This window comes from Stegostoma tigrinum, chromosome 3 (genome assembly GCF_030684315.1).
Source record: "Stegostoma tigrinum isolate sSteTig4 chromosome 3, sSteTig4.hap1, whole genome shotgun sequence".
In the NCBI taxonomy this organism is placed as follows: domain Eukaryota; kingdom Metazoa; phylum Chordata; class Chondrichthyes; order Orectolobiformes; family Stegostomatidae; genus Stegostoma; species Stegostoma tigrinum.
Genome location: NC_081356.1, coordinates 123,412,234 through 123,433,321, shown reverse-complemented (window position 1 = coordinate 123,433,321; position 21,088 = coordinate 123,412,234). Strand labels below are relative to the sequence as shown.

General features: G+C 41.2%; 1 long non-coding RNA gene across 1 annotated transcript in view; it reads right to left on the bottom strand.

Moving 5' to 3' along the window:
• The window catches only part of LOC125450793 (uncharacterized), a 57,685-nt gene extending 52,570 nt beyond the window's left edge, over positions 1-5,115 (bottom strand). The window contains exon 1 of the long non-coding RNA XR_007247155.1: positions 4,960-5,115. This is a non-coding gene — a long non-coding RNA (uncharacterized LOC125450793). The remainder of the gene's footprint in view (positions 1-4,959) is intronic.
• Positions 5,116-21,088: the final 15,973 nt, after the last annotated feature.

Genomic DNA, 21,088 nt, shown 5'->3' with positions numbered 1-21,088 from the left:
AGCTGGATGAACAGAGCAGGCCAAGCAGCATCACAGGAGCAGGAAAGCTGACGTTTCAGGCTTAGACCCTTCATCAAAAACCTTGTATCATTGTCCTCCTTCTCAACTCCATCTGCTGTTATGATTGTGCATGGTAGCCTCAAATGGACAAAATCAATTTTCATTATACTGCAATGTGGTCTCGATTGAAAACAGTGTTAATGGACACTGACAATGCAGTTTCCCCTTGGTACTGCACTGGAATGTGAGTTTATATGTGGGATTTAGTGAATAATAAGTATAACATTTATAAAAACCAAAAGAACTGTGGATGCTGTAAATCAGGAACAAAAACAGAAGTTGCTGGAAAAGTTAGAACATAGAACATAGAACATTACAGCACAGTACAGGCCCTTCGGCCCTCGATGTTGTGCCGACCTGTCATACTGATCTCAAGCCCATCTAACCTACACTATTCCATGTACGTCCATATGCTTATCCAATGACGACTTAAATGTACCTAAAGGTGGCAAATCTACTACCGAGTTCAGCATGTCTGGTAGCATCTGTGAAGAAAAAAAAATCAGAGTTTCCTTCCTCAAAATTCACCGGACCCAAAATGTTAACTTTGATATTTTCATCACAGATACTTCCAGCCCTGCTGAGCTTTTCCAATAACTTCTGTTTTTGTTCCAGTATAACATTTATGTTTGACATGGAGGAGGAACAACGTTACATAGCTTCTCTCTACCAAGTGTTGCTGCTTGCATTGAATCCATTGCTTGTCCGGGCTTTCTCAATTCCCCACCCAGCTTACCTCAATCAGTCATTATCCCACTTCCCAACCATTTCAATTGTGGCTGTCCTTCCTGATGTTAGTGCAACAATTCACTCAGTAGATTTTGAACCCCGTAGTTATCCATTTGGACAATCTCATGAATCTTGCACGGAAATGTTGAAGTATCCAAGAGGGAACAAAATCACTGCCAGCAATGACTGATGGAGACCAAACGGGACAGAGAAGCTGTTTGGCTGCTTCTGTGTCATGAAATAACTTCTCAGCAAAGGAGGTATTCTGAAGGATAGCTAAGAAAGTATATCATCTCCTATTAATGCAAGCCCCTTCCCCAAATCTTTAGTGTCAAACAAGGTCACGTAACCATTCCAAAGTACCAGCTGTCATTTGTATAGTGCCTTTAGCATCCCAAGATGGTTTGCAGGAGTGTTATCAGATAAGAATTGACACTGCATCACATATTAGGACAAGCACGTATAAACTTGGCAAGTCTTAAACTTAGAGGGGAGAGATTCAGAAGTGGAGAGGTTTAGGGAAGGAATTCCAAAGCTGAAGGCCTAGACAGCTGAAGGGGACATCCATCAACGAGAGAGTGAAGGAAATTGGGAATGTGTAGGAGGATAGAATTAGAAGAATGCAGAAGTATGCCAGAGGGAGATATAGATATAACTGCTCTTAAATTGGAGTACATAGTGCATTTTCGTGGTTTAATTTTGGACTGTGTCTAATGTCATTCACCTCCACAATGTCATCTTTATTATGAATATCATCAACAGAGTTCAGATCAGCAATGTTTTGAGCTGCAGAATTGACGCAAGATTCACTTAGTCTGAAAATTCTTCCCTACTCAATATATTCACTTGGGATTTGCACCAAGTCATTGAGTTCAGGAGCTAGGTCAACGTATGATGAAAGTTTGCAAAATCTACGCAACATCTTGCAATCAGTGTTTCCTTAGAATTTTTTAAGAAGCCATAACTCACGTCAACAGAGGAAAAGACAGGACACCTTCATACAAAAATGATTTCCTCCCTTTTTCACTCAGGCTCATTCTGTCCCCCCCCCACCCCCGCCCTCTCCCTCTCCCCCTCTCTCTCTCTCTCTCTCTCTCTCTCTCTCTCTCTCTCTCTCTCCCCTCCCCCCCCCCCCCTCTTGTTCCCTGGAGTATAGCAGAAGTCTATAACCTGCACTTTGTCAGTAAGGTCAGGATGGCCTTGTGGGGACCTGTGGGAAATGTCCAGGCTTTGACCTGCTGTAAATACAAAATGGATAACTCAACAGGCAGCAGTAACCAAAGCAATAAAACAGCTTGAAAAGAACACCCACCTCAAACATGTGTAAGCCCCATTTGAGTGGCTGTGTTAAAACCGGGATGGCTAGCACTGGCCTGCTCCAGACCCAAAACAGAATTTAATTTTCCACACAGCAACACAGCCAATGTACCATAAACTTATAGTTTGCTTTCTTAGGAGGCACAGTTTCCACAATTTTATTAACACCATTAGATTCAAATCTGGCTTCAGATAGCAAATGTTGCAGTGTTCCCAGGTGCTAGCTTTTATATTTTTTTCTTCCTTAATCCTAGTCTGACTGAGGCCAAATATATCTTTGCCCTGCTTCAATTCCATTATAAAACACTTTAAGTTAAGGCTTTCCAAAATGTCCTATATCGAGTTCCCTAAAACTCGTCTCCCAGCTACAAACATTTTTACCTAAAGATCAAACAACAAAGCGAAAATAAAAAGACCCTGAGAGTTAAGAAATGGCTCTGCCTGTTGGAAGCTAGCCTGGTAATGTTGACCGAGTAATTATGACTTCTGGACAGATGCATTAAACAGGCTTGAGGCTGGAGCCACTGAATATTATTTTAGTCCAAAGGCCAGAGGAACTGACTCGTTCTCAGAGTGCTGGGAGCCTGCCTTTGTCAGAGGACTGGAGCTTGATCCGAGACCTTGTTGGCAGTTCCCTCCAATATTGCACTTCTGACTCTAAACAAATCTCATGACTGCTAAACTTTGTATCCTTAATGGCCGCACAAGATTGCCAGATGTTAGCTGGGACCATCGTCCACTTTCCAAGGGCTGCTTTGAATTCCTCAGGATGGAACGCTTCATTAACCCTTCCAGGGCCGCAACAGCCTTTCAGGAAGAGGAAGGGATTTTCTTGTCAAATTAGAGACAGGTCACTCAGATATGAAGCCAAGAATCTCACAGAAGAATCTTGAAAATCTGGCACTGCCTCCTCTGCTGAGCTGTGAGTATTGCGTTCAACTGAAGCTTTTGTGACTGATGCTATGCTTGAGGTTGGTATTAAGGGGTAAAGAGAAAAACTGAATTGAATTACAGCTGGGCCATGATCTAACTGAATGGTATTTCGAGGCTCATGGAGCTGAATCTTCTTTATTTGTCCCTCATGTTATTTTTGTCTTTAAAAATATCTTGGACATTCTGGGAGGGGATGGTGGGCTCTACTCTTTAATGTACACTCATGTTGGATTGAATTCCTTCATATCCACCAGCTTATTTTCCTGGGTCTGGACTCTTTTTGAGTGGGGCTACAGAGAGCCCAGCACTTCATGAGCGAAAACACCAACGCAAAGACAAGAATTAGAGTCAAGAGTAGCTCATAGTCTGGCTACAGCTAGAGGGAGAAGGAGACTGCTACAAGATGCTCTATGCCATTAGAGACATTCAAACTGCTTTGCAACATTGACCCAGGAGCATTGATGAGAAAAGAAAGTACAGAGGTTTCAGCCCTTAATGTCCCCTTCCTATCAACCCACTGCCCTGCCATCAGTCTCAGCACTCCACATGCATGCCGTAGTTATGCAGAGATGCCTGCAAATGCAGGAGGAGTGAAGCCATAGTTGCAGCCCTAAGGTTATTGTAGACGTCACTATCCCATTTCCCCACTGTTTCCCCATACTCTGGCTTGTTGTCAAGGTGAATTACAAAACAAATTTCTGCCTGCTGATAGTGTTTTCCAACATCTTGTAAGCCTGCATCTGTAGCTTTACTTGTACACTGTTATTCTCCTTGTTGCATTTAAACTATAATATGGAAAGAGTTGTATTTGATGTGAGAAAGCCCTTGAAGTGACAAATACAGTCCTTAGGGCAATGGATTCAAATCTCGGTGACCAGCCATGAGCATGTTGAATGGTGGGACAGGGTTGATGGCCAAATGGCTTATTTCTTCTCCTACTTTCTGTGTTTCCATGTAAGCTTGATGTGGGGAGGATGTTTTGGCTAGCTGGAGTGAAGGTGGGAGGTTGGGGAGGGTCTAATGTGGGCTCTCTGAATAAGGTTTGAGTCATTTAGGACTGAGAAGAGATGGAACTCCTCAGATGAATTTTTGGAATTCTCTAACCCTGAGGACTCAGGAAGCTCAGTCAATGAGTATTTTTGAGACAGATATTGATAGACTTCTACATATTTATGACATGGTGGAGTGAAAGTACCTCAGAAGATTGTGGTGTGAGAGGAGATCACAGAAATAGGGAGGTACAAGGCTATGGAAGGATCTGAAGGCACGGACAATATATTTAAAGCTGAGGGATTGTTTCACTGGGAGCCATTGTAAATCAGTAAGGGGTAACAGGTTGAAGGTGACAGGTACAGCTACAACAAGGAACAAAAGCAAAGCTGCTGGAAAAGCTCAGCAGGTCTGGCAACATCTATGAAGGATAAAACAAGAGTTAACATTTCGGGTCCGGTGACCCTTTCCCAGAGCTTCACATTCACTTCCAGTTTCTACAGCTACTTATGTCCTTGGGCCAAGGAAGTCTGCATAGTGGCTGGGGAAATTAGGAAGCTAATTGTACAGATTCCGAAGGTATGGGTGAGAGTTTCAGCAGCAGATGAGCTGAGACAGGGGTGGTGATTGCTCAGGTTACAAAGTTGGATAGTTAATAGTCTTAGTAGTGGCTCAGAAATGTGTTTGGAACCTTGTCACAGTGTCAATTATATCTGAAAGATTATGCATATTCCAGTTTAATTGCTAAATTGACAAGAGAAAGAAGGAAAGAAATTGTGTTTGTGAAGCGCCTTTCAAGATTTAGAGCTGTCTCAGAGCACTTTAGAGACATTCTGAAGTAATTCAGAAGCATATTCTTGTCAGCATGTAGGAAGGGCAGCTACCTGTTTGCACACAGCAATCTTCCTCAGACATCAACTTGGTACTTACCAGATCATGTCAGAGCTGTTGATTTGATAGATAAATATTTTCTTGGACACTGGAGAGAAAGCCTTGCTCTTCTATAGCACCGGGGATCTTTTAAATCCTTAGTGTAACAATCTCACCATTTATCTTCATCAGCGAAGCTTTCAGTTGCTGTTAATGGTTAGCTGTTCCAGCACTGGCTTTCACAATAATTAAATAACTGCATTGGTTTTTGCAATAGGATAACTAACCATGACATTGAACAAAAATAGATCAGCAACAGAACTTGCTTCAGTTCAAAGTCCCTGGTGCTAATGCTGGACAGGATTGTGCAATATAGTGCAATTTTACCTCTCCTGAGAGTAAAGTCAATCATGCAGTGAACTCCATGAATCTCCATTAATTCTACAAGAAGCTAAAGGGGAAATACACAATGTTTGACCTCCAATTCTCTCTCGCCACTAAACATTAGGAATTGCAACACAAGACATGTTTACAAAATTAATTCACAAGATGTGGGCATTGCTGCTGGCGTGGAATTTATTACCCAGCCCTGCAGATTCCATGCTCAAAAGACATTAGTGAATTGGACTGGTTTCTCCCCCAACAACAGTTTCACAGTCATCATTCAACTCTTAATCCCGATTTTTTATTGAATGCAAATTCCACCATGGTGGGATTTCAACCTAAACCCCCAAACCATTACCTGGATCTCACAATTAACAGTATAGTGTTACTACCACTAGGCCACTCATTTTAGTTGAGAGGGTGTCTGTGCCCCATGAACAGGCGCTCACCTTGCTATATTTAGGTCAAGCAATTGAGAACATGGTTTTAACTTAAATTTAACAGCTCAAGAAATCTGCAAGGAAATGGAGATGGGAGCTGCCTGATGCAGAAGGTTTTATGATGCATGAGCTTTTAATGGCTCATCATGTGAAATGGACAAGAGCTCTTTCCTTGACCCTTCAGTCATCTAAGTCGAGCACACTGCGTTCCTGTCCAGTCACTGGGTCGAAATCCTGGAATTCCCTCCATTGCAACAGCATACCTACTTCACAGTGCTTCAAGAAGCACCACCATCTTCTCCAGGGCAATTAGGGACAGGCAATAAATATTGAGCCATGGAAAGGGATCTGCAGATTGCAACCTCTCCTTGCTGGTGTGGTCAACTACTCAGGTTGCACGCCCAACCCACTCAACCATATCCACCGAGGCCAGACGTTTTACAACTGCTAGAGACTTCCATCATCTTATACTATTCAAACAATCAAAGAAACAATGATTGATTACTGTACAGAAGGAGGCCACTTGGGCCATCTTTGCTCCCTGGAAGAGTGACACGCCTAAAGCAGTTTGTGCACCTTCACCCTGTAGCCCTGTAAATGTTTCTTTTTCAGATGATGATCCACTGCCCTCTGAAGGCCATGATTATATCTGACTCCACCACTTACTCAGGCAGATCCCAATCAGACACTGGGTAAAAGAGGTTTACATCCTGTTGTCATTGCTTTGTTTCCTGATTGCCTTTAATCTGTTCTTGCTGGTTCTTAATCCATCCACCAAAGGAAGGAGTTTCTCTCTATCTCTACTGCCCGTATCCCTCGTGATTTTGAACAGCTGAACTCTCAAACTACTCTTCTCCAAGGAGAATTGGGGAGGCAATGGCCTACTGGTATTATTGCTGGACAGTTATTCCAGAGATCCGAGTTCAAATCCCACCATGGTAAATGGTGGAATTTGAATTCAATTAATATCTGGAATCAAGAATCAAATGATGACTGTGAGCCTATTGCCAATTGTTGGAAAAACCCATCCAGTTCACTAGTGTCCTTTAGGGAAGGAAGCTGCCATCCTTATCTGGTCTGGCCTATATGTGAACCCGGACCCACAGCAACGTGGTTGACTTGTAATTGCCCTCTGGGCAATAAATGCTTCTTAGCCGGGAACACCTTCATCCCATGAATGAATTTTTTAAAAATTCTAACTTCCCCAAACTTTCTACATCATTCCTCATTGCTAGAATCACTTTTGTGCATTGTTTCCACCCTCTTTTGAAGCCTTCACATCTTTCTAAAGTGTGGCCCTTAGAACTGGTCGCACAACACCCATTGAGCACCAAACCTGTATATTATACGGGTTTAACATAATTCCTTTTTTATGTTGGTACTCCATGTCCTTATTTATAAAGCACAGGTGCTGCTGTGGACATTGTTCATTGCTCTGTCAATTGGTTCTGCCACCTTCAATATTTTAAGTACATACACGAATAGGTCCAGCTGCTCCTTCATCCATTTAAAGTGGTACCCTTTACTTTATGTAGTCTGTCTATTGAATTCTGATCAAATGAATCACTTCACATTCCTTTGCACTAAATTGCATCTGCCATGAGCCTGCACATTCCAATACCTGACTCTGCACATTTGAAGGTTAACACCACCACCCTCACTGTTTGCTGGACTTCCAGCTTTTGTGCCACCTGTAAATTTTGAAATTACTTGTCTGGACATTGATTTGGGACTGCATCATTATCACCCCCACACCTTCCAGAACATTTAGTTTTATCTTAGAGAGCAAATAAACCCTTTAGTACTCTGGAAGCAACCTACTTGTAAATTCATGACTCATCTGGTCTGACTGCCAAGAGTCTGTGATGGAGGAATGCTTGTGGGCTGGTCCCTTAGCCAACAAATGATTGATTGCTCCTTCATCACTTTACTTCACTCATGTTCTGAGCCTTCCTTTGTGAACCTCCTTCTAACTGACCTGCTAATCTCCTATCACAGATTGGTTATGCTGCATAGGGAGACTATTCAGTCCATTCTGTTTGCACTGGTTGTCTGAACATTTTAACTTAGTGCCAACCTTTATGATGGGTAGCCCAATGTTGATTCCTATAATAGCTTTTATGTTTGACGTAGTTCATTGTGATTTTATTGCATTGAGATGCAGGTTTGCAGTGCCTTAAAAAACCTAAAGAGAACAAACATTAGAATATTGATGGCCAAGGCATTACATCAAAGACCAGCTTCACAATCAGACAATGTATTATAACATAATTATAAAAGCAAAAAAAAATTCACAAAATACTCAGCATGTCAGGCAGCATCCGGGTAGAGATACTGAATTAACATTTCACGTCAAGACAATATTTTGCCAGAACTTTACCAGAAGATCTGCTGAAATGTCATCAGTCTGAAAGCTAAGCTCCATTTCACTCACCACAGCTACTCCCTGAACTGCTAAGTATTACCAAGGCTTTTTCTGTTTACTTCAGATTTCCAGTTTCTGTGATATGCTAACAAGGATTTACAATGTTGTGTTGGATTCCACAAAAATAATTAAGTTAGAAGAGAAGAAATAATGGTTGGATAAGGATTAGTTCTTCGTTCATTTATGTTTCATAGGGTATTGCAGCATGGAACCAGACCTTTAATCCAGCCAGTACATGCTGACCATGTTCCCAAGCTAAACTAGTCCCACCTGCCTGCCATTGGCCCATATCCCTCCAATCATTTGTTATTCATGTACTTATTGAAATATCTTTTAAACATCGGCACCACACCCATCGCTTCCTCTGGAAGCTTGTTGCACACTCAAACATAATTCATGTCTTTTTGAAATCTTTCTCCTCTAACCTTAAAAATATGCCCCCTGGGGAAAAGACAGCTTCCATTCACCTTATCTATACCCCTCATGACTTAATAAACCTCTGTAAGGTCATCCCTCAGACTCCTACATTCCAGTGAAACAGTTGCAGCCTATCCAGCCTCTCCTAATGACTCAAACCCTCCATTCCCAGCAACATCCTAGTAAATCTCTTCTGAAGCCTCATCTTTCCTATAACAGGGAGTTCAGAACTGGACACAGTACTCCAGAAGAGGCCTCACAGACATCCTGTATAACCTCAATGTACGGCCCAACTCCTATACTCAAAGGCCTGAGCTATGAAGGCAAGTGTGCTAAATGCCTTCTTAACCACAGTATCTATATGTGATGCAAACTTCAAAGAATTATGTACCTGAACCCCGAGATGTCTCTGTTCTACAACATTACCTAAGACACTACTTTTATTTTTTTAAGTCTTGCCTTTGTTTGTTTTACCAAAATGCAATTCATGTCCTAATTTGTTGCAGGTTGGTAAATCTCATATGGCTATGAAGTTGTATTTCTGGAAGGAATCTTTTCTCATGTCAGGTGACAGGTTGACCCAGGACTTAACCTTTTGTTGAAAGGAGGGCAGGAATAACTGTAAAAGATTGTCTGGAACCCTTAGCATTGGGAGCTTTCTGGGCTACCTATGCAGTATTCCCTAGCACCAAGATGTTCAGCATAGCCTGCTTAAAAAAAATTTCAAATGATAGGGCCTGACTTCTTTTGGGTTTATTCTCATCCGTAAGACAACATCTTGTCATTGTTGAGATATGGAACACATTTAATGCTCCCCAAAGTGTACAACCTTTATACCATGTGAATAAATGGACATACATGGAAGAACTAGTTTATGTTTTGGGATTGCTGAATGTGCTCACATTTCCAAAGGAAAATTCAACAATAGTTTCCCTTGGGAGTTAAACACAGCATTAACTCATTGCTAGGTGCACATTGGTACTGTCAACCATTATTGGAACGGACACTGAAAGCATTAACAGACGAATAGAGTCTCAATTGCCATTCAGGTGGAAGTTTAGCATAATTCCCAAGAAATCTTGAAAGATTATGCAAAACAATATTGTTTGTAACCATATTCACTTTGGAAAAATTGGTCACGAAAGGATGAGAGACAGAATGTGTAAACTACAACTTTAAGTCTCATTCAAATTCTGTTCAAGACTGAACTGTCTGAAATAAGAGCAAACTGATTAAGTCGGGATGGATTTCCTTTAAACATGATGGGGTAGATGTCCATCCATTGCACAGGCAGCAATCTGGCAGAATGGATTTCTCACTTATTGTGAAGCCCATCACAAAATCCCTACAGTGGGGAAGAAGGTCATTTGGCCCATCAAGTCCGACCGTCCAAGGAGCATCCTACCCAGTCCCAGCCCCTGTCCTATCCCTGTAAAACTGCATTCCCATGGCTAATCTACCTAGCCTGCATACTGTGAGCAATTTAGCATGGCTAATCTGCCTAACCTGCACATGTTTGGACATGGGAGGAAACCGGAGCACCCGGAGGAAAGCCACATAGACACGGGGAGAACACACAAACTCCATGCAGACAGTCTGAGGGAGGAATCAAACCCAGGCCCCTGTTGCTGTGAGGGAGGAGAGCTAATCACTGAGCCGCCATGCCACTCCAGGCCACAAGTCATATTTCTCAACGTGAGCTCATGGAATGTAAATGTTTTTAGTTCTATGTTAAGCAGATAGTCAGTGAAGCTGAATTTCTACCCCATCAATCAAATAAACTGAATAAATTTGCTGAAGTTGGAATACTGTGGTAGCATTCTCACACTGCATGCCATTGTTACGATGAAAATTTTCCAAGAAATGTTGACGTTGGTATCGTATGCCAACATGTACCCCAGGTTATAATTCGCTGAACCTTTTTGTATTGCTGCACTGAGAACACAACCAAAGACATTTTCAATAATTATTTGTTCATCATTCCTCCATCCCACTCAGAATTAAAGGCACAGTTGCATTTGTTGAATTATGTTGACAGTTATTATCACTATCATTGGGCCAGCCAGATGATGGGTCAAGAGGACTCAGGCTCAAGAACGCATTCAGTCACTCAACTGATAGACATTCAAGCAGGAAATTATCAAAGAGGGTGTCTCGTGACACAGTGTAGCTCCCTCTGAGCCAGGATGCCCAAGTTTAGGTCCGACCTGCTCCAGAAATGTGTGATAACATCTTTGGCCAGGTTGATGCAACAACTTCTGAAATCCTAGAATATTTACATCATTGTTGGAGGTCCCTTTGCCCATGTGGCTGTGCTAGCGAAGAAACAAACTGCCCTATATAATCTCACTTTCCATTATGTGGTACACAGCTTTGCAGGCTATGGCCCATCAGGTTTTACACACAGATCCAAACTTGTTCCAGGAGCTTTAAAGGCCAATTCAGTCATAATATGACAAGTTTGACAGCCAATCATACTGCGATTTTCCATATATTGATAGTATTTTACTATCTCTATTTACTGAGCTCATGCACTGGGATGAAATAGGTTCACACACAATTCAGTAGACAGTTCAATGCATATGGTTCTTTCTTCAACTCTTATATGGTTTCAGCATGAACTCATCAATCATACATACCTTGCATGCTATCGGCATCCCAGGTTATCAGTTCAGAAACATTACTCCTGCAGGCATCCGCATTAAATAGACTGATCTTCCATTTGGTACCATAACCTGTTGCAGGGCTGTCAGTAATTGATCACATGCTCCACCATGATGCTTGTTGTGCTACACTGTAAATACTTTTCCCAGCAAACCACTGTGTGAATTCATCTTCTTGAAAATCATAAACATCTCATTTAAGGCATTCAGTCCTAATATTGCTCATTGCAGTGGATTGCAGGCTTAAGAATCATTGTACACAACTCAAAGCTCAAATATTTCAGCTTATAAAACACTGAATGATCATTGGGTTGAAGATCGATGCGTGAAATAACTCAATCTTTGAGGACTAGGGGTGGTTGACTTTACTCATTCCCTATTATTCTGCAAAAGTGTACTGGACTCATTCTAAATTGGACTAATGTGAGTACAACTGACTTGCGAGCTTTGAAGTGCACATACCTGTCATGGTGATATACTGTTACGCTTCAGGAGCTGCATATATGCGCCATAAATAACATTTAGGTTACCTTTTTAATCAACCATTTTCCTTTCATCAACTGGCACCTACATAATCCTGCATTCCATATTCTTTTGCTGATTGCAAACATCTCTGTTTGTTTTAGAAATTGGTGACACTATAAACACATTTGTATCAGCCTCTCCTTTATAATTTTGGAATCGGGTCAAAGCACTGCTTATAATTAAGGATGATTTTCTGCAATAATTTCGTATTTCCAGCATTTGGTACTCTCCTTCATTTGGAAATCACAAGGGTTATTGCGCAGCATGGAAGGAGACTGACTCAATGCTGTGTGCCTTTCCCATGATGTTCTAGATCATTAGTATTTAAATCTGTTGTTGAATGATATGCAAGCTAAGAGAGGGGTCTCCTGTGTATTTTCCATGCTTCTTCTATTTATCTCTTGAAAAGGAAGAACAACTGTACTAAGCAGTGATTCAGTTCTCAATCCTGTTGTCCTTTTAAGAAACAAAGTGTAACTCAACACTTACAATCCACCCATCAACTTGCAGGCTATTAATATTTAAATGCACTGCTAATAATCTGGCTGCGAAGCTGCTGAACGCAAATGGAGCTTGTTGAATGTATACTTGCTCTTGAACACCAGTGAATATTTCTCTGCCCTACCAGCCTGAAAATTGGATACTATTTCACAAATCCTCAATGCGTCAACATCAAATTACCCACTTGGACACAAAATAGGCGACAGAAGACAATCGATACAGCTGCATTAAGCTTTCGTGGCATGACACTATGCAGAACAGTCTTCAAGCTTAGGTTACGTGTTTTCAGAAGCTAAGATTTTAAAATGCCATCACTGGCTCAACACATCAGTCACACCAACAGAATTCCACCACGTAACAAAGATGTAAATCTAGCATTTTGTTACAAAGCGTGCTAGAGACAGGGCATCAACTTGCACCTATTTTAGTTGTAATTGACTCTGTTTTCTTTTCATTTACTCTTTGTATTTTAAGTCAGAAACTAATGATATTTTTCCTGAAGGCAAGTGAGTATAGTTCATTCGAAAGTAATATTTGTAAAAGGAACAAAAATGGGATTATCACAATGCTGGGTGAAATAGAGTGACCAACGCGTATTTTATGCAGGCAAGGTGTGACACAAGGCTGGAGAAGCACACAAGCAGCAAATTTTCATTTATTTATCTAAATTTTCATTTAGAATAGTAGATTGTCGTGAACAATTTACTTGTGAATTTTTGTAGTTGGAAGCAATTTGTGTTCATTGAAAACTCAAACCTTTGGACAAGGAATTCATATCATCACTGAGAGTCATGATATGGAGGTGCCAGTGTTGGACTGCAGTGGACACTCCACTCACACCATTCGTGTGATCTTTTGATCTCTCTATCCATTGATTTCTCTGCCTATAAATAATGTGCCTGTGTGCTTCTCTCTCACTTCACCTGATGAAGGGGCAGTGCTCTGGAAGGTTGTGTTTTCAAATAAGCCTGCTGGACTGTAGCCCTTGTTTTCTCTGATCAGTGAAGTTGGCAACTGAAAACTTGAAAAAAAAATCAGCACAGCTCTATTTTGAAACAATTCAATCTAACAATTGAAATTTTGGAAAGATTTGTCAGCATAGAAATTACATTGCAATTTGTAGCTATTTAGATTTGCTGTTGTGTTGTGTCAGTCTTATCACATACATATTTGAAATAAAGATGCATGCTTTCAAATTATGTCTTTTGAATATTTATTGGTGACATGCTCTTAAAAGTGAATGGATTAGCATCATTGTTACAATAATGGAAAATGAATTTAGTGTAAACATATTAAAGATTATTTGTCTGATACTTACAGAATATCATTTTGAGGACATGATCGCTGAGCTGTGGTAATATTTATAGATATTAACAACTTCATGTAGAATTACAGATAATAAAGTGTGAAGCTGGATGAACACAGCAGGCCAAGCAGCATCTCGGGAGCACAAAAGCTGATGTTTCGGGCCTAGACCTTCGTGTTGTGCTCCTGAGATGCTGCTTGGCCTGCTGTGTTCATCCAGCCTCACATTTTATTATCTTGGCTTCTCCAGCATCTGCAGTTCCCATTATCTCTCATGTAGAATTACCGTTGGTTCCAACTCGCCATCCTGTGTGCCATGACAGAAGAAAAAGCTACTTAAAGTACTTAGTAGTATCTACATTTCAAAAGTACTTATACACTGCTTTGGAATTTCCTAAGATTGTGCAAGGTATATAATTGCTATATAAATACATGCAAATAAATTTAAACTAATCACATTAAAAATAATCATAACTCAAGGATTCAATTTAAATATACCAGATATACAAATACTTATATAAAGATTTTAACTCAAAAATTTTCTAATATTTTAGGGTTGAAGGTGGAGAGGTAGAATTAAGACCTAGATTCCCATATTTGGAGGGATGATGCATTGAGGACAAAAATACATGGAACTTAAAGTAAAATAATAACTGGCTTGATTGAAAAAATGTTGAGATGGGAAAGAGAAGGAGTTAGGAAAAGAGAGCTAAGAAGGAAGAGTAAACACATTTGTGGGCAGCGATGAGGTAAAGAGAGATGTTTACACAAAAGGCTAGAATCAGAGTTGTAGGGTTGCAGCATTTAGATGGACTGAAAATGAGGATAAGCATTTTAAATTTCACACAATGTGATGATAGCAGCCAGTGAGTGCTATGGTTAGTACAATTTCTTGAATTTTACGTACATTCAGGATGTGTGGTCCAGGAAGCAACATTTATGTTGTTAAAGAAATAATAGTAATATTACCTGTCAATGAGGTTTTCCATGTGTGATTGATAAAGTTTGACAATTTCTTAATTGAGCCGCAATTGTATTTACTCTTTCAACCAGCACCAAAGAATTTGTAACACAGAAACAGACCATTCATGAAGTTACTTCGTGCTGGTGATTTTCCACAACATAGGAATTTTTCTATTATAGTCACTTCTTGCCACCTTCCTGATGTGATTCTCTCTTTTCCCTTCCTCATGTATGAATGTGCCAATTAAATATTTCAATCCACACACCATCCTTTGTTAAGATAGTTCTCCAAGTCCTTTATTTGATATTTTAGAGATTATTGGATATTCCTGTCCCTTTGATCTGGATTTACCTACAAATGCAAGGTATCTGTCCACATTTACTTTACCAAACCTCTTCTTCATTTTAAAGACTTCTATTTGAAGGACCAAAGAACCTTTTTTCATGGTGAATCTCATGAGATATTCTCTTAGTCTTTGCATTTTTTGGAAAGAACTGTCACAGCTTGCACAAACTTTCCCCAGTAGTTCTATTCCCACAGCAAATGGAACAGTCTTGTTTATCTTTGCACACAATGCTTTAATAACATTTTTTGTAGTACATCAATTAAAATTATACAAAGTAAAGCCAGGGAGTGACATAATGGTTATGGCAGGAGACGAGTAACCCTGAGTCATACACAGAGCGTGCTGGAGAAACTCAGCAGGTCTGGTAGCATTGGTGAGGAGAGAAACAGTGTGAATATTTACAGTCTGATATGACTACAGTTCTAAAAAACAGTCCCTGAGATTGTTTCAGATTTCCAGCTTCTGCATGAATTTACTTCCATTTGGGTTGATGTTCTGGGAATACAGGTTCAAATCCCAGTGTGGTAGCTGGTTGAATTCAACTAACTTATTTCAGCTCATTTCAGTGATAGTGACCATAAAACTACCATTAAGTGGTGTAAATTTCCTATATGGTTCACAAAGCCATTTTAGGAAGGAAAATCTGTCACCCTTACCTGGTCTGGTATGTGAGATTCCAGACCATAGCAACATGGTTGATGACTGAAATGTGCAAAATTATCTGTGCTGGTCATAGGAAAACATCTTCAAGGGCACTTAGGGGATGGGCAACATACGCTGCCATTGTCACTAATGCCCACATGAAAGAGTCTTTGAGACTAATTTTTTAAAAAATACTGTACTTAGTTGTGTCATGATGGTTATAACATGAAGATTATTACCATTTGGGAACTCAGATTTTAAAGTAGACACAGATAGGTTGTTCTTTTGGTTTCAGTGCTGTGAAGGTCTGATCTTTTTATAGGAAAAGGTCAGAAAGACATTTCGAACAGTGAGCCAAAGATAGACTTTTCAAGAAATCATGTAACTTAAGCTAAATGACTCACAAGCTACCAGTTGAGATCATTGCTTCCTATTTTGGACATGTGTTTTTACACTGAAGAAGAGGGAGCCAGGGGTCACAAGCAGGCACAGTTTCAAGGAAAAGATCCTTCCCAGGAGGAAGGGCAGTTTAGTTTTTGTCAACTTCTGGAAGGAGGTGGAAAGAAATCATAAAATGTTTTGGCAATCCAAAATAGACAGCGCTGGAAAGATCCCTTATCTTTCCTTAAAGTTTGGTGAGGAAATGTCAGTAAGTTAGCTTATCTTTATGTCTCGGGGGAGATGGAAGGAATCACATCTGGGTGAATGTGCAGAAAATCATCAAGAGGAAACTTTAGCCATCACCTCAGTCCAGTCTTGTTTGTACAAGAGGGCAGAATTTTACATTGACAGCTGTTGAGGCAGGAAACCTCACAACCTTTAAAATGTACTTGAAATGTTATATCTTCAAGGCTATGGGCCTGATGCTGGGAAGTGGGACTAATGTAGATTTAGTGTAGCTTTGGGTATACCAACTTGATGGGCCAAAGGGCCTCTTTTGTATTGTATGATTCTATGAGCCTATGATTTCATTGAGGTTGAGTGTCTATTAATGATATTGGTAGGAAAATAAAAGGTTTGACAATCTTTTTGCTGTTTTGTCAGGATCTCTCAAAATTGTCATAAATATAGCTTTGTTTCTTTTCATCATGTGGAGTACTAAACGGTGATGTTCTTTTGTTAGAAGTACATTGGCACCTTCGTGTGAATATGTTCACTGGTTGGTCATCGTGGAAAAGAAATGTGAATAATAGTTTGGCCTATCACTTCAGGCGGACATGACTATTACGAGGGGGCATAATGTTAAGGTGATGGGAGGAAGGTATAGGGGAGATTTCAGAGGTAGGTTCTTTACACAGAGAGTGGTGGGCATGTGGAATGCGCTGCCGGCATGGCAGTGGAAGAAGTAACATGAACAAAAAAAGAGTAAGCAGAACAGTGACTCAGTGGTTAGCACTGCTACCTCACAGTGCCAGGTGCCCAGGTTTGATCCCACCCTTAGGTAACTGTGCAAACTCCACACAGACATTCTCCCCGTGTCTGTGTGGGTTTCCTCCAGCTGCTCCGGCTTCCTCCCACAGTCCAAAGATGTTCAGGGTAGGTGGATTGATCATTCTGAGTTGCCCGTGGTATTCAGGGATGGGTGGGTTATGGGAAGAAGGTTCTGGGTGGGATGCTCCAAGGGTTGGTGTGAACTTGTTGAGTCAAAGGGCCTGTTTCCATATTTTAGGGATTCTATGTTTCTCTCTGGAATCCAGCATTATTTGCAGCTAAAAGGCCTTGCAAAGTAATCTAACTTAGATATCTTTAAATAATTGTTTTCCTCTATGTCCAAGTTTAGCTTCAGACTAATTTAGATTTCAGATGTGGATTTTCTCCCACTTCATCACTCAGTCTTCCTCATGACAAAACTTACAGGCTTTTTCAGCATAGCTAGCACTTTTGACTCTATTCTGGAAGTACGACACAGCTAATATATGCAAGATTTATTGTTATGACATTACTATTTGAAGTATCCTGAAAATATTGAGCTTCAACATTCGTGAGATGAGATTGGCTTCTCTTGACATCAAGTCTGCTTTTGACCAAACTCGAGGAGCCCTAGCAAAACTGAAAATATTCAGTACCAGGGAGCAAAGTCCCTGGTGGTTTGAGTCATATCTGGCGCACAGGAAGATGGTTGCAGTAGTTGGAAGTCAGTCAGCTCAGTTCCAAGGCATCTTTACAGGAGTTTCTCAGGGTAGTTCCCTAGACCCAAACACCTTCCCCCAATTCAGCAATGACTGTCCTTCCATCGTAAGATCAGAAGTGGGGCAACTCACCAATGATTGCACAATGTTAAACACCATTCATAATTCCTCAGAAACTGAAGCAGCCCATGTTTAAATATAACATGATCTGGACAATATCCAGTCTTGGGCTGACAGGCAACAAGTAACATTTGCGTCACACAAATGCCAGGTTATGACCATCACCAATAAGAGACAATCTAACCACTGCATCTAAACATTTAATGGAGTTACCATAATTGAATTCCCCTGGGAATTATCAGTGACCAGAAATTCAACAGGACTTGCCACGTAAGCACAGTAGCTACAAAAGCAGGTCAGAGGCTAGGAATACCGTGTTGAGGGCTCACCTCCTGATTCCCAAATCGTGTCCACCACCTACAAGGCACAAGTCAGGAGCGTGATGGAATACTCCCCCAAATGTCTGGATGGATGAAGCTCCAACAACACTCAAGAAGCTTGACACCATCCAGCACATAGCAACTTGTCCAATCGACACCACATCACAAGCATTCACTCCCTCCACCACCAATACTCAGTAGCAGCAGTGTGTACTATCTCCAAGATGCACTGCAGAAATTCACTAAAGATCCTCAGACAGCACCTTCCAAGCCCATGACCACTTCCATCTAAAAGGACAGGATCAGTAGAGACATGGGAACACCACCACCTTTAAGTCCCCCTCTGAGCTGCTTACCATTCTGACTTGGGAATTCATTTGATTTGATTTGATTTAATTTGATTTATTGTCATCATGTGTATCTAAGTACAATGAAAAGTTTTGTTTTGTGAACAGTACAGGCAGATCAGAACAAACTAGGACAAACAGATCATAGGGAGCTTGATAGAATGAGGCATACAGGTTCCAGCTGCACAGGAAGTGCACAAAGCAAGATCAACATTATTTGAGGTTAGAGAGGTCCATTCAGAAATTTAATAACAGCAGAGAGGAAGCTGTTTTTGGATTCGTTGGTGCATGTGCTCAAGCTTCTGTGTCTTCTGCCTGAGGGAAGAGGCAAAAGGAGAGCATGTCCGGGATGGAATGGATCTTTGATGATGTTGGCCACCCTTCCACAGCAATGAGAAGTGTAAATGGAGCCCATGGATGGGAGGTTGGCTTCCGTGATGGTCAGAGCTGCGCACACAACCTTCTGGACTTCCTTACTGTCCTGGGTAGGGCAGTTGCCGTACCAGGCTGTTGTGCACGCAACTGGAATGTTTTCTACGGTGTATCTGTAAAAGTTAGTGAGGGTGATTACAGACATGCTGAACTTCCTGAGCTGCCTGAGGAAGAAGAGGCATTGTTGTGCCTTCTTGACCATTGCATCTGTGTGGGAAATCCAAAACAGATTGTCGCTTATCATCACTCCTCGGAACTTGGAAAACTGAACCCTTTTACCCTGAGCTCCATGGATGTGGATAAGGGCATGACCTCCTTTCTTCCTGAAGTCAATGATCAGTTCTTTCGTTTTGACATTGAGAAAGAGGTTGTTACAATTGCACCTTGACACAATGCACTCAATCTTCTTCCTGTATTCTGATTCATCATTGCTTGATAGTTGTCCTACCACAGCAGTGTTGTCAGCAAACTTGTAGATAGCATTGAGCTAATAAGTGTCAAATGACATTCACACCACACAAATACCAGGCTATGCCCATGACCAATAAGAAACAATCTAACCACCATCCCTTGACATTCAATGATGTTGCCATCACTAAATACCCCACTATCAACATCCTGAGGGTTATCATTGACCAGAAACTCAACTGGACTCACCACATTAACACAATGACTCCGAGAGCAGGTCAGAAGCTAGGAATGAGGCGGCGAGTGACTCACCACCTGACTCCTCAAATCCTGTCTGCCATCTACAAGTCAGAAGTCAGGAGTGTGATGGAATACTCCCTACTCGCCTGGATGAGTGCACCCCCAACAAAACTCAAGATGCTTGACACCATCCAAGACAAAGCAGCCGGCAATATATCCACATGCATTCAGTCTCTCACTACCAAACCTCAGTCCACATTGCTGCTACTAAGTCCAAGATTCACTGCAGAATTTCACCAAAGATTCTCTGACAGCACTTTCCAAACCCACAAACTTTTCCATCTAGAAGGACAAGAGCAGCAGATATATGGGAACACCACCACCTTCAAGTTCCCCTCCAAGCCACTCACCATCCTGACTTGGAAATATATCGCCATTCCTTTACTGTCACTGGATCTAAATCCTGGGATTCCCTCCTGACTAGCATTGTGGATCAACCCACAGCAGGTGGTCTGCAGAGGTTCAAGAAGGCAGCTCACCACCACCTTCTCAAGGACTACTGAGGATGGGCAACAAATGCTGACCAGCCAGTGATGCCCCCATTCCAAAAATGAATTTAAAAAATTCATATGGAATTTAGCTACGCACTCATGGGTATACAGGAGGTACAGTGGATGACTGAGAACACATCCTTGCAGGGCACCAGTATTGAGGGCTATCATGGAGGAGGTGTAAAGATAACAAGATGTAGAGCTGGATGAACACAGCAGGTCAAGCAGCATCTTAGGAGCAGGAAAGCTGACATTTCGGGCCTAGACCCTTCGTCACAAAAGGATCGAGGTCCGAAATGTCAGCTTTCCTGCTCCTAAGATGCTGCTTGACCTGCTGTGTTCATCCAGCTCTACATCTTGTTATCTTGGATTCTCCAGCATCTGCAGCTCCTATTATCTCTGGGGGAGGTGTAGTTTTCTATCTTCACTGCTTGGGGTCTGTTGGCCAGGAAGCTGAGAATCCTGTTGCAGAGGGTGGAGATAAGAGCTAGGTCTCAGAGTTGTGAGGTTCGTCTGTAGGGAATTATGATGTTGAAGGCAAAGCCTTCACTCACTGTTGCCAGTTCAAAATCCTGGAATTCCACTCCTAATAGCACTCTGGGCCAATCTACAGTGGGAGGACTGCAGTTGTTCAAGAAGGCAGCTCACAACCATCGTCTCAAGGGCAGCTAGATATGGGCAACAAATGCTGGCCAGCCAGCGATGCCCACATCCCAAAAATTCATTTAAAAAATCCTTTGGATGAGTGGTTCCCATTTCACGGAGACTGACTAATAGATCTGATGTTAAATTGAGTTATGTTTGTTTAATCTAGTTATGAGGGTGGCTGTTAAACAATCTCAAGCATTATTCAAAGATGGAAGGAAGATCTGTCAGCATTCTGACCAGTATGCATCTCTCAGTCAATGCCATCAAATGAAACATCTTTGTATGAATTTAGTAACACCAATGAATCAATGAAATGCAAGTGCAAGATTTCTTTATAAATTACAGAACAAGCACAATATGATGTTTATTTTCAATAGAAAGG